Source organism: Macrobrachium rosenbergii, chromosome 48, assembly GCF_040412425.1.
Source record: "Macrobrachium rosenbergii isolate ZJJX-2024 chromosome 48, ASM4041242v1, whole genome shotgun sequence".
NCBI lineage: Eukaryota > Metazoa > Arthropoda > Malacostraca > Decapoda > Palaemonidae > Macrobrachium > Macrobrachium rosenbergii.
The window spans coordinates 15,827,513-15,839,930 of NC_089788.1; the positions used below are offsets into that span (position 1 = coordinate 15,827,513).

Below are 12,418 nucleotides of genomic sequence, written 5' to 3' on the forward strand. Positions count from 1 at the left end.
ATATATATATATATATATATATATATATATATATATATATATATATATATATATATATATATATATATATATATATATATATATATATATATATATATATATATATATATATATGTATATATATAGTTTAGATGACACGTTGCAGAAATTTTTTTTATTTTCGAAAATAGGGCATTGTGCAACATTTCGATTATTACTTAGAATTTCATTAAAGTATAGTAATACATTATAGTAATACCATTTAATTCTTAATGCATTATCTCATAGTATCTCGAAACTCCAAAATCATCGCTAGGAATAGATTATGCCGAAGACATTTTTCATTTATATATTTATTGCAGCTTTATTTAGTATCCCGTAAGGTGCAAGTGATTGATTTCGGATAATTTTGTTTCCGAGCCATTAAACACTATTTTTTTTTTTTACCAGGAGTGTGACGCTTAACCTTTGGATAAATATTGCTTTCATAAGTTTAAATGAAAATGTAATGTTTTTTAACCCAGCTGGGACGGTCGTAGTTCTTAGCAAACTCCGCTTCTCAAATGGATGAGTGATATTCGTAATTTTGACATAAGCGAACATTGAAAGCAACGATATATGCCTTGCACATTTGTTTGGAATGCATTGGGAAACGCAACTCTGCAAAACACATTTTCCTCTGAGCACGGAGATTAAGGACTAGCCTTTAAGCAAGAGAGCCTGGTGCTGTCGATATTAGATTATACTGTATATATATATATATATATATATATATATATATATATATATATATATATATATATATATATATATATATATATATATATATATATATATATATATATATATATATATATATATATATATATATATATATATATATATATATATATATATATATATATATTTATTTATATATATATATATATATATATATATATATATATATATATATATATATATTTATATATATATATATATATATATATATATATATATATATATATTTAAATAAAATTTTACACATTGCAGTAGGGTACACATCATGAAATATTGCATTTTTTTTGAATAAATGTCTTTACCCAATCATATATGGTTCTTTAAGCAGTATCATATTTTAAACGACATAAGTTCGTGTAAACTTCCAAGTCTGAAGTCAAGTTTTCACTTTATAGCTAACTTCAATTGTCATTTTACTCTCTCTCTCTCTCTCTCTCTCTCTCTCTCTCTCTCTCTCTCTCTCTCTCTCCCCATTATTTCATGCTGTATATCTCGAAAAGTTGTTTGATAAATGTATGTAAGGGAATTCGCTTTCTATAATTAAATGTTAAAAACTCCGAAAGAATATCGATTAACGAAATGTTTTTTAATGTAGGGGTACCTTTCCGTGGCCTAATAATGAGCTAATAACGTTCCTTTAAAGCTGAGGTATGTGGTGTAAATAGAATGCTAAATAAAGAAACATTATACCTTCAGAGTGATATTGTTTACAATTATCTGATTGACGTTGACAGGCTAATATACAGTAAGTTATAATGATGTTCCTGTTAGTACTCGCTGACAGAGAGCAGTGAGTAAATGAAGCAGGCAGCACATAATTCCATTCGATAGATTGATAGATGTAGAAAGACAGAGAGTGATAGTGGGAACGTAATTGTACTCTCGCTGTAAAAGAATATTAGTGGAGCGGTTTTCTGTTCTAATATTTTTCTCTAGAAGAGAAGAATGTGATGAAGATGTGTGTGATAATTCTCTTATTTATGTGCATTAAGAAATTATCTTTATGAAAGATTTAACTAATATGTTTCGATATAATTCCCTTGCGATGACACTGGCTCAAAAAAACAAAACAAAAAAACTTTATAATGGTTCAGTAAGACTAAACACAACATCTACAGTTTGTAATACATGACTGCCCTCTTTTTTTTTATGCTACAAAAATAAAACTGTAAACTATAATCTTGGAATTACAGAGATTTCACTGATAAAGATTTAGGAAGGAACACGAAAAGCAGGTTTTCAAATATTCGCACAAAATAATTCAAATTTTTCAATACACAAGCAAGTCAATAAATGATATATGATTGTTGCTAAGAATTTTGAGTAATAAAATATCTATATATCTAAAATATTGTTAGAGTAATAGCATTATAAATTCATTTGTGTTTACTCAAAAGAAACAAATTCTTTTGTAATTTTGTTTGTATGAAAAATAATTACCAGTTAAGGAAAACAGCTGCCCATTATATTCGAAACTTCGCTAACATGTGAACAACTTATATATTTAAAATGTCTGAACTACGAAGTGCCTTGCTGATTTTGTTTCCTGTAATCTTCGGGGTTTATTATTCCCCCTCTTATAAACGCCCCCTAATTACTTCCGAAGTGCGGCATTTGAAATTGACTTTATATTCACAACCATGAGAAGTTTCGTATTATTCCTCTCGCTGCAAAATTCACGAGATTTGGAAAGCATATTATGCATGATCTTGAAGTTCTTGTGATAATGTTGTGTTTCTTTCTCGTACGCGGCTTTCAAGATGTTTGCCACTCTATTTTGAAACTTTATACACAATTATTCTGTATATTCTTGGCTCTTTCTTGAAATTCAGTTTCAAGACTTCAAGCTATTAGGGATTTGTTTGATCTCATTTTTTACTTAGCACATTCTTCATTGACATTGCACATTTAACTTATTTGATTAAGAGAGAAACCAATTTTTTGTGTAAGAAGTAAATAAATAGGAGAATATTAATTAAAATTAGTTGGTGTAAGTATTGTTTGGTTGGATCACGTTGAATTAATACGGCTGAATAAAGAAATGAATAAAATAAATAAACAAATAAATAAATAAAAATAATTAAACATTAAAAAAACGAAGAGAACATAGCACCAGTTACCTCCGTAATTTCCTTCAGTTGAAAATGAAATTAAATACACATCGATATGACCCTATCATATTTAAAAGTCGATGGGAAAATGTGTTTCCAGGTTGCTTCAAGGAAATAAAATGAAAGCCGGCCTTAGGATCACAGGGAAACAAGGAGCTGAGGCACTTATTGATAGTATGTACTGAATAAGAGAAAATGACAGATTTCAAGTACAAGTAATATCTTGAAGCAAAATCTATAGCTACCATTGCATGGTGAATCGAATTCCATACGCAACCAGATGTAATGTTTAGAAGCCTGAATCTGAGAGGAAAAATAATTGTGAATTCGAGAATTTTTCAAGAACTAAAATGTCCGACAAGGGTTGGCGAGAAGGAGGAATTGTCTGGTAGGGCATGTTAGTTTCATCAGTTGCCTTTCATCCTGTTGTTGGCTTTGTTTGTGCGTGTGCGTGTTTTTTTTTTTCTTGACATGACAGGTTCTTGATCGCTATGGTGATCTTTCCTCTGAGGAAGAACACACACATGCCCTTTGTAATGATTTTCTCTCTGGGAAGCGGTTGTTTAGTTACGCTTATAATCATGGTTTGCCATTAAAATTAGACTCTGTTGGTACAAACACCGAGGAAAAAAATAAGACTTTGGTTTAAATAGTTACAAAGTAATTCCATTTTGTAGAAGTATTTATCTGATAGAGGACCTTTCACTAATTTGTCAAACAATTAAATTGTTCTTTGGAGGGTGGTAGAGTTTCGACTGGCAAGCACGACTCTCCGAGCCGCCAAAAAATTAGAGGAATTTATTTCTGGTGATAGAAATTCATTTCTCGTCATAATGTGGTTCGGATTCCACAATAAGCTGTAAGGTAACCAGTTGGTTCTTAGCCACGTAAAAATAAGTCTAATCCTTCGGGCCAGCCCTAGGAGAGCTGTTAACCAGCTCAGTGGTCTGGTTAAACTAAGATATACTTAACTCACAATTCTGAAAGTTTTTTCGGAAGATTTTTTCCTGAATTACCTTATTCCTATGTTGAGGATATCATTGTGCATCACACTGAAAGGTCATATTTGACTCAAACAAGTGAGGTGTAATGGCGGACTTTCCCATCCAATGTTTTAATGGAGTAGATTATTAATCGCTTACAAAATAGTATAGCTAGGCTCATCGGTGAAGAGTTCATTGTTCTTAGTCTTCTTTGTGCACTCGCTTCTGTAGACTCTTCCTGGAAAATAAAATCTTCATATACATTCAGTATTGTAGTTGTTCTTGACAAGAAACTCTGTCTTCAGAATTTCTGTAGACTCTTGCTATCCCCATCCTCATGTTTCTTGTAATATATAATTTATCAGGGATAGTCTTCATTTTCTTTCTGTAGACTCTTGCTACCACTCCATACTCATGTTTCTTGTTTCTTTATGTCTAATATCTTCAGCTAATTTATAGACTCTTGCCTCCATACTCATGTTTCTTGTAATATATAATTTTGGCCTAAGGTACATGTTGGGTGATAAATTGATTACCTGTACCTCTAAAATTGATTTCCTGTACCTGTAAGCCCACTGGGCTCAGTGTTGTTGAGGTCAAGCAGTGGCTTATGACTTATGACCCCCTACGCCCGTTGTTAACATTTATCCAAGATCCCCTAAGTCCCTTTTATGAACAGCAAGAGATGGTAGTTTTTTGGAAATATCATGTCATACAACACCCTGGGAATTTAGAAAATTGTCAACTGATGCATGTTCCTACATTAGGATCACAAAATATGCTTGAAGTAAGGGGATCTCGCCTTGCAGAATTTATCAGTCAATCTAAGTAAATTCATGATTAAAAACAAAGTGGGACATAATGTAAATAATTGCAAATAAAGCAAATAAAAGCAACCAATGAACAACAGATTATTGCAATGGATTCACTTGGCATGGTTCGTTATAGGCCTATATGAATTAACATTTCAGTGAAACCCGAAAGTTACAGGAACTGCAATACTGCCCAGTGAAAGCTTAATGTCACAGTAACAACAGTAATGTTTTAAAGCTGCGAGACAAAACATAAAATGAATTACCAAGCTATAACAAAATACTTGTGGGGGTTAACCAGGCATTGCCTCATTTTATTTATCCTTTCCATTATTTCTGACCCATTTTATGCATTATTTCTAATCCCCTTCTATCCATGTTATTCATATTCTCCAGTTGTCTAATAACTTATACTTCACGTATCTTTTTGAGCGTTAGTTAATCAATTATTTTCACACACACGCACACACGAATTCCTAGACATAGTCCATTCCCAGAGATGCTAAGTCGTAACCCTCATTTGCCAACTCCTAAAACTCATTACTGTAAGTTGAGGTCTCAGCACCCATACATGATTAGCCCTGTATTTTACTGGTTGTGCAAGCAGGCTAATCTGTTGCCCCACCTGGTCATGAATTACTGCTGATGTGGGAAAGATGACTAGTCTGGATGAGCCACAAGATTAACATTGCCAATTCCCTGACCCAAGCCTCTGTCATGCCTTGGCCTAACTGTACTGCCAGGGTTACTCTTGAGACCCTGCCTCCAAAGATTCTTGCTCTTCTAGTGAGACTGATTGACAGCTCGCCGATTGCTGTTTTTTTCAAATCATTGTTGATTTTCTCCATTCACATTGCAGGACTGCAACATCATTATCAGGAAAGGAATATAGCTAAAATCACCAGCAGTGTTTACAACTCATGTCAGTACTAGTCACCCTACTGATTAACTTGGTGTTGCGGTGAATAAGGATGAATTCACTTCTCTCACTCCCCAACCCTGTTCTGTATTTATTCTTTAAACAGTAATGTTATACTTTGTTAATAGAAGGGGTCATTCTTACCATTGTTTAAAATTATATTCCTTGGAGTCGTGAAGGTAAATCTATTAAAAATTCATCCAAGATGAATTACAGAAAAGCAATAAAATTATTTCAATCCAGTCATTGAAAATCAGCGCTAAGTTGCAGGTGAGTGCAGAATATTTTACACAACGCAGGTTGGCCCACCTTTGGCTTTTCATTTTGATAGTACGAAATCCTTATTCCAGTACGAAATCCTTATTCCATTTTGACATATACAGCACCTTGGCCTTTTTTGTGGAGGGGGAAGGTGGGTGGGGTAGTAAAAGAAAGCAGTCAAATCCGTGTATCCTTGGTGAATCGAATTTACGGAATTGATTGTCCAGCTCTGCAGTGGCAGTATTGCACCCTAGTAGCTGTCAAACAACTAAAGCTTTGTAATTGAATTATGATACATCTCCTCTGTACAATGTTCTGTATTAAAGCTCTTGCTCAACTGTCAAGAAGTTCACATGGCTATGAGCAGTCAAAGAATGCAAAGTCTGTTCATAATATATAGACAAAAATGTTCGGATTTAAGGTCAATAAATGTTCAATGTCAGCAGTTACATATATTCGAAATTAGGCCACTATGCAATAGTTCATTTGTTATCTAGAATGCCATTAACTGCAAAACACAATAATATAAAGCTATTTGGTTACTTACATATTATCTCATCTCGGAACACCACAGTAATCTTAGGGAATATGCCGAAATGATTTTTCACCAAAAATTTATTGAAGCATCATTCAATACCACGTCAAGTGCAAGGCCTTGATATCGGATAATTTATGTTTTACAGCCATTAAACTGTATTTTAATACCTGAATGGATGACGCTTAACCTTTCGATAAATATTGCTTTCATAAATTTCTTCAACGCAGGTGTAAGCCTTACACCACCTGGGGCGGTCATATTTCCGAGCAAACTCCGCTTCCTAAATGGTTGAATGATGTTCGTAATTTAGACGTCAGCGAAACTTGAGAGTAACGATACAGTATGTGATCATGCGCATTTGGTAAGAATGCATTGTGAAAAGTAACTTGGCAAAGCACATATTTCGCCGAAAACAAAGATATATGGTTCGGCATTAATTAAAAGTGCGTTAGGTTACTATCAATAGTGAATGTGTAATATATATATATATATATATATATATATATATATATATATATATATATATATATATATATATATATATATATATATATATATATATATATATATATATATATATATATATATATATAACATATATGATTCCGAAAAAGGAAGACAGTGATCACTAGAACTGCTCAGTGTGTTATAATATATATATATATATATATATATATATATATATATTATATATATATATATATATATATATATATATATAAAATCATGAAGCTACAAATGTCGCTTAATATCAAATTCACGCTACCTCGGGAGTATCTCCGATGGAAATTATCGCCGAAATTTATATAAGTGATAAATGAATTAGTACCACCGGGACAACGATAAACCCATTCAGCGACTCCATAGACGTTACCACCGCGCGGTGGTAACGTCTATATCGAATGGGTCCATGTCAAGGGTTCGCGATTTGATAATGAATTAGTATTGGACCCATTCAGCGACTCCATAGACGTTACCACCGCGCGGTGGTAACGTCTATGGAGTCGCTGAATGGGTCCATGTCATATTTACTAATTCATTTATCACTTATATAAACAAAGATGGTAACGTAATGGGTCCATGTCAAGGGTTCGCATCCCGGTGGTACTAATTCATTTATCACTTATACAAATTCTCCTTCGGTGGTGGTAACGTCTACTGGAGTCGCTGAATGGGTCCATGTCAAGGGTTCGCATCCCGGTGGTACTAATTCATTTATCACTTATATAAATTCCTCTTCGGTGATAATTCTCCATCGGAGATACTCCCGAGGTAGCGTGAATTTGATATTAAGCGACATTTGTAGCTTCATGATTGTATATAAATCACGGTGTGATAAAAATTTCATATATATATATATATATATATATATATATATATATATATATATATATATATATATATATATATATATATATATATATATATATATATATATATATATATATATATATATATATTCAACAGGGGATGACTCCGAAAAAGGAAGACAGTGATCACTAGAACTGCTCAGTGAGTGCGTAAAACTCAGTGTTCCATGCGCAAAAAAGCTTTCATAACTGTTTCATGCACCTGTATAGATGGCTTATCATGAGCTGTTCATATCTCTATGCATACATTGCGTCGTTCACCTCTTTCTTACACTCAGTCTCTGGTTTTCATGATTTTGTGACTACTACTTGACAGTATTTTTTCACGTCGGTCTTTCCTTCCTTAATAACCCGTTTACCCTTTGTGTCTTCCCAAATCTCACCCTTTCAGTTTTCTTATAGTTCATATTTCAACGAGCGCTGTATCATCATCTATAATTACTTCTCTTTGCCTGATGGTTTTTCGCTTTGGTTTTTTTTTTTTTTTCTGAACGCCCCTACTTAAATGTGGGGGAACATTTTCGTTAGGCGAAAGTTAACTCTTCTACGGTTCCCTGCAGCGAGGTACAGCACCCAGCTTTGCCTTTGCTCTTAGTTCATGGCTTTGTCAAAACTGCTTTCTGGTCAAGGCTGGAGTATTTTAAGCTCGTTTGCTTCACTTTCTTCTGCTGTTGGTATGGGGCCTGACCTGTGCTCCCCCTGCGCAAGCATAGTTGTGGGTTTTCGCTGTCGCCCATCACTGTTGCAGCAAGGTCCAACCTTGCCTGTGAGCGCATTACTGGATACTCTGGAAATTATAAGGAAGCCTCTGGCGGCCGGAGAAGTGTGAGGATTCCTTTTGCCTATAATTACTTGACCACATTTGTGACAAGAGAAATCTCCAGCCACAGCATTAATGAGAATAACAGCGTTTTTCAGCTGCAGACAGTACGAGTGTATTTTCAACATTTAGGTATCATTGATAAAAATTAAGGTGCATGCATATCTTTTGTAAATTGTTGGTGTTAAGGAAATTAGTTAGTAATCTCTTAAGGTTTTTCCTATCTGTGTCTCCGCCTATCGTATACATGCAAGTTGTTTTCATTTTATCACTGGCATGTCTTACTTTTCGGTATAGTAACTAGGAAGGAGATTGAGGGAAGTGTACGCGTACTGTATGCTCATGTCTTTTTCTCTAGTTAATCCAGCAGTTTTTCGGGGAGGGTTACCATAATTTTAAGTATGAAGTGTTAATTAATAGGTAATTGTTAAGTTTTAGGTCTTGGTTTTGGTCACCATCTTTTGGGAGTTTCATGTTGCCCAAAGTCTAGTGTTCCTTGAACCCTTGTTTCGTCTGGCATTTGGTTTATTCATCAGAGGATCTGGTTAAGAATAAAACTATTTGTGCTGCCTTTTGATAAAAGTTAAGATTTCATGTACATACACACACATATGTATATATATATATATATATATATATATATATATATATATATATATATATATATATATATATATATATATATATATATATATATATATATATATATATATATATATATATATATATATATATATATATATATATATATATATATAAATTTCTGACTCACATGAAAGTCGGAACTCAGTCTCTCTGATGAAAGGCCAGGGCGCTACCACTTTCACAAAAGTCATATACGAAGTTGGAACCTAAATTTCCCATAACAGGTGGGTCCGGATAAATTGCGTCACAACAACAACTGCTTTCTCATACCTTTACTGCCGAATCGTGCAGTAGAACTTCGACACACACACATACATACATGTACACACACACACACACACACACACACACACACACACACACATATATATATATATATATATATATATATATATATATATATATATATATATATATATATATATATATATATGATTTTTATCATATGATTCATATATAATCAGTAGCTACAAACGTCCTTTAATATCAATTCGCTCTACCTCTTCCGTATTTTCATATATGTTACCGAAGGGAATTTTTAGTTGATAATAAGTTCGTTGTCCCGTGGGCTCGAACCAGCGAAGGACAAGAACTCAGGACTATGGTGATGTGATAAAATGTCATAATATGGCTGCATGCGACAAACGCATTACACGGTCAACATGCCAGAGGTGGGTGGATATCGTCTCTAAATACAAACACCTGAGTTCGACGGGTGATTTGTATATGGAAGCCGATATCCACTTTTACCTCACTTGCTGGCCGGATGGGTTAATGCGTCCACTGTAGTCCTGAGTTCTTGTCCTTCACTGGTTCGAGCCCACGGGACGACGAACTTATTACCAACTAAAAAATTCCCCTTCGGTAACTTATATGAAAATATATTATTTTAGAGGTAGAGCGAATTGGATATTAAAAGACGTTTGTAGCTTACTGATTGTATATGAATCACGGTGATGTGATAAAAAGTCATAATATGGCTGCGTGCGACAAACGCATTACACGGTCAACATGGCAGAGGTGGGTGGATATCGTCTCTAAATACAAACACATGAGTTCGACGGGGGATTTGTAGATGGGAGCCGATATCCACTTATACCCCACTTGCTGGCCGGATGGGTTAATGCTTCCACTGTAGTCCTGAGTTCTTGTCCTTCGCTGGTTCGAGCCCACGGGACGACGAACTTATTATCAACTAAAAAATTCCCTTCGGTAACATATATGAAAATATATTATTTCCGAGGTAGAGCGAATTGGATATTGAAGGACGTTTGTAGCTTACTGTACTGATATATATATATATATATATATATATATATATATATATATATATATATATATATATATATATATATATATATATACTAAAGTTTTTAAATTGATGTTTGCCGTTTACATGTAACGGTTACAGCGTTAAAATTTTATAAAATGCAATAGTTAATGTTATTTAAATATTACTATTTTTCTTCAGCAGAATGAAATGGCCTTTGGATCGAAGTCTTTCTGAGGCTCGGGAGTGAGTGGAAGTTCCAGTGCCTGGCTCTACAGTAGGTGAGTTATTAATGATATTGGAAATTGTAGTTCAGTAGTGTAGTAAATGAATTTCCAGGTGCTGTTAGAGCTCTTCTTTTAGAATAGTTTTGAAGGGTAAAGATATTTCTCGGTGTTAACCTCGTCAGAAGAATACTCACTACATATTCATATATACCTATCCATGCATACGTACATATATATATATATATATATATATATATATATATATATATATATATATATATATATATATATATATATATATATATGCGTGTGTGCGTGTTTGTGTAAGTGTTACATGCGTATGTGCGTGCGTAAATATGACTGAAGATTCCTGGGGGGTGGGGAGAGCAAATGTATTCTAATCTATTTACTTATGGAAGAGAGCGCTGACTTGTTCGGGATCTGTTTCACTTAGCAACATTCACACAAATACCCGTAAGGCTTTTCGCTGTATCATTTGCCATGATACTCCACAGCTATGCATGAATCCGTCTTTGATGTGAGTCCCTGGCTTTCTGTGGTATTCTGGTTTCAGTTGGCGATACATTATGGGTATTTCTGTGCCTTGGTTATGCGCTCGTCTGTGAACGAGTAGATAAAAAAAAAAAAAAACAATAATATAGTCTAACTTGTTTTGCAATATTTAATGTATTACCAGATTCGCAGTTTAATAAAATAAAAAAAAATATTTTATTCGCTCTTTATAGCTAATAAAAAATTGCAAAACAAAAGCTCTCGCTTTGAAATGATTCCTTAACCTGATAAACAAATCGTTGTCGTTGTCGCCCTATTAATATAAATACGTACTTACATCAATTATACTCATTAATTTACAGCAACATAGTGCATTATACACGCACACATACACACACATATGTATACATATATATGTATGTATACACATACATATACATATGTGTGTGTATATGTGTGTGTGTATATATATATATATATATATATATATATATATATATATATATATATATATATATATATATATATATATATATATATATATATATATATATATATATATATATATATATATATAATATAAATATTTGTGTTTGTATCTTTGTTGGTCGCACGAGCTAGTTATTGTGAGCGAAAGGCATGTGCGCCATTATGCATGATTTGTGGATTAGGGGTTTTAGGGGGGATTTGGGTTACTTAATGCAGATTTCATTTCCCTTTAGAGAGATTTATGTTGCTTGTTTGATTGATGAAGTTAGATTTCATTATTTTATTTTTCCTCTATGAAGAAAATACTGTCACTTTGCAGAAGGTATTTGGAAACTCCTCGGATGATGTTTTTAATAGTAATTGTGATAATACACCGTCTTAAATGAAGAGGCCACACATGGTACATTATCCAGAAATACCTGCTAATGTTGCAGTTTTACAAAGGAGACAAGAGCATGACCAAGAATGATCGAATTCTCCAATTACCTTAGTATGTTAAGCTCTTCTATTCCTTGTTTTTATGATTTTCCAAAAAAAGCAACGAAGTTATAAAATTATATCCAAACAGACTTCTACGTTACTGGTAGACATTCTGCTGCCTCCTTTCGATGATAACGTCCCCTTCTCCAGTTCATTATTCTAAGGAAATTTTGTTTAAAAGTTCCAGATCCTAAATATAGGTGAATGAAGCCTTTCGACTT

General features: G+C 33.3%; 1 long non-coding RNA gene across 1 annotated transcript in view; it reads left to right on the forward strand.

The window, feature by feature from the left end:
- Positions 1 to 10,772, forward strand: part of LOC136831288 (uncharacterized) — a 230,369-nt gene extending 219,597 nt beyond the window's left edge. Inside the window, exon 3 of the long non-coding RNA XR_010850826.1 lies at positions 10,690 to 10,772. This is a non-coding gene — a long non-coding RNA (uncharacterized lncRNA). The remainder of the gene's footprint in view (positions 1 to 10,689) is intronic.
- The last annotated feature ends 1,646 nt before the right edge of the window (positions 10,773 to 12,418 follow it).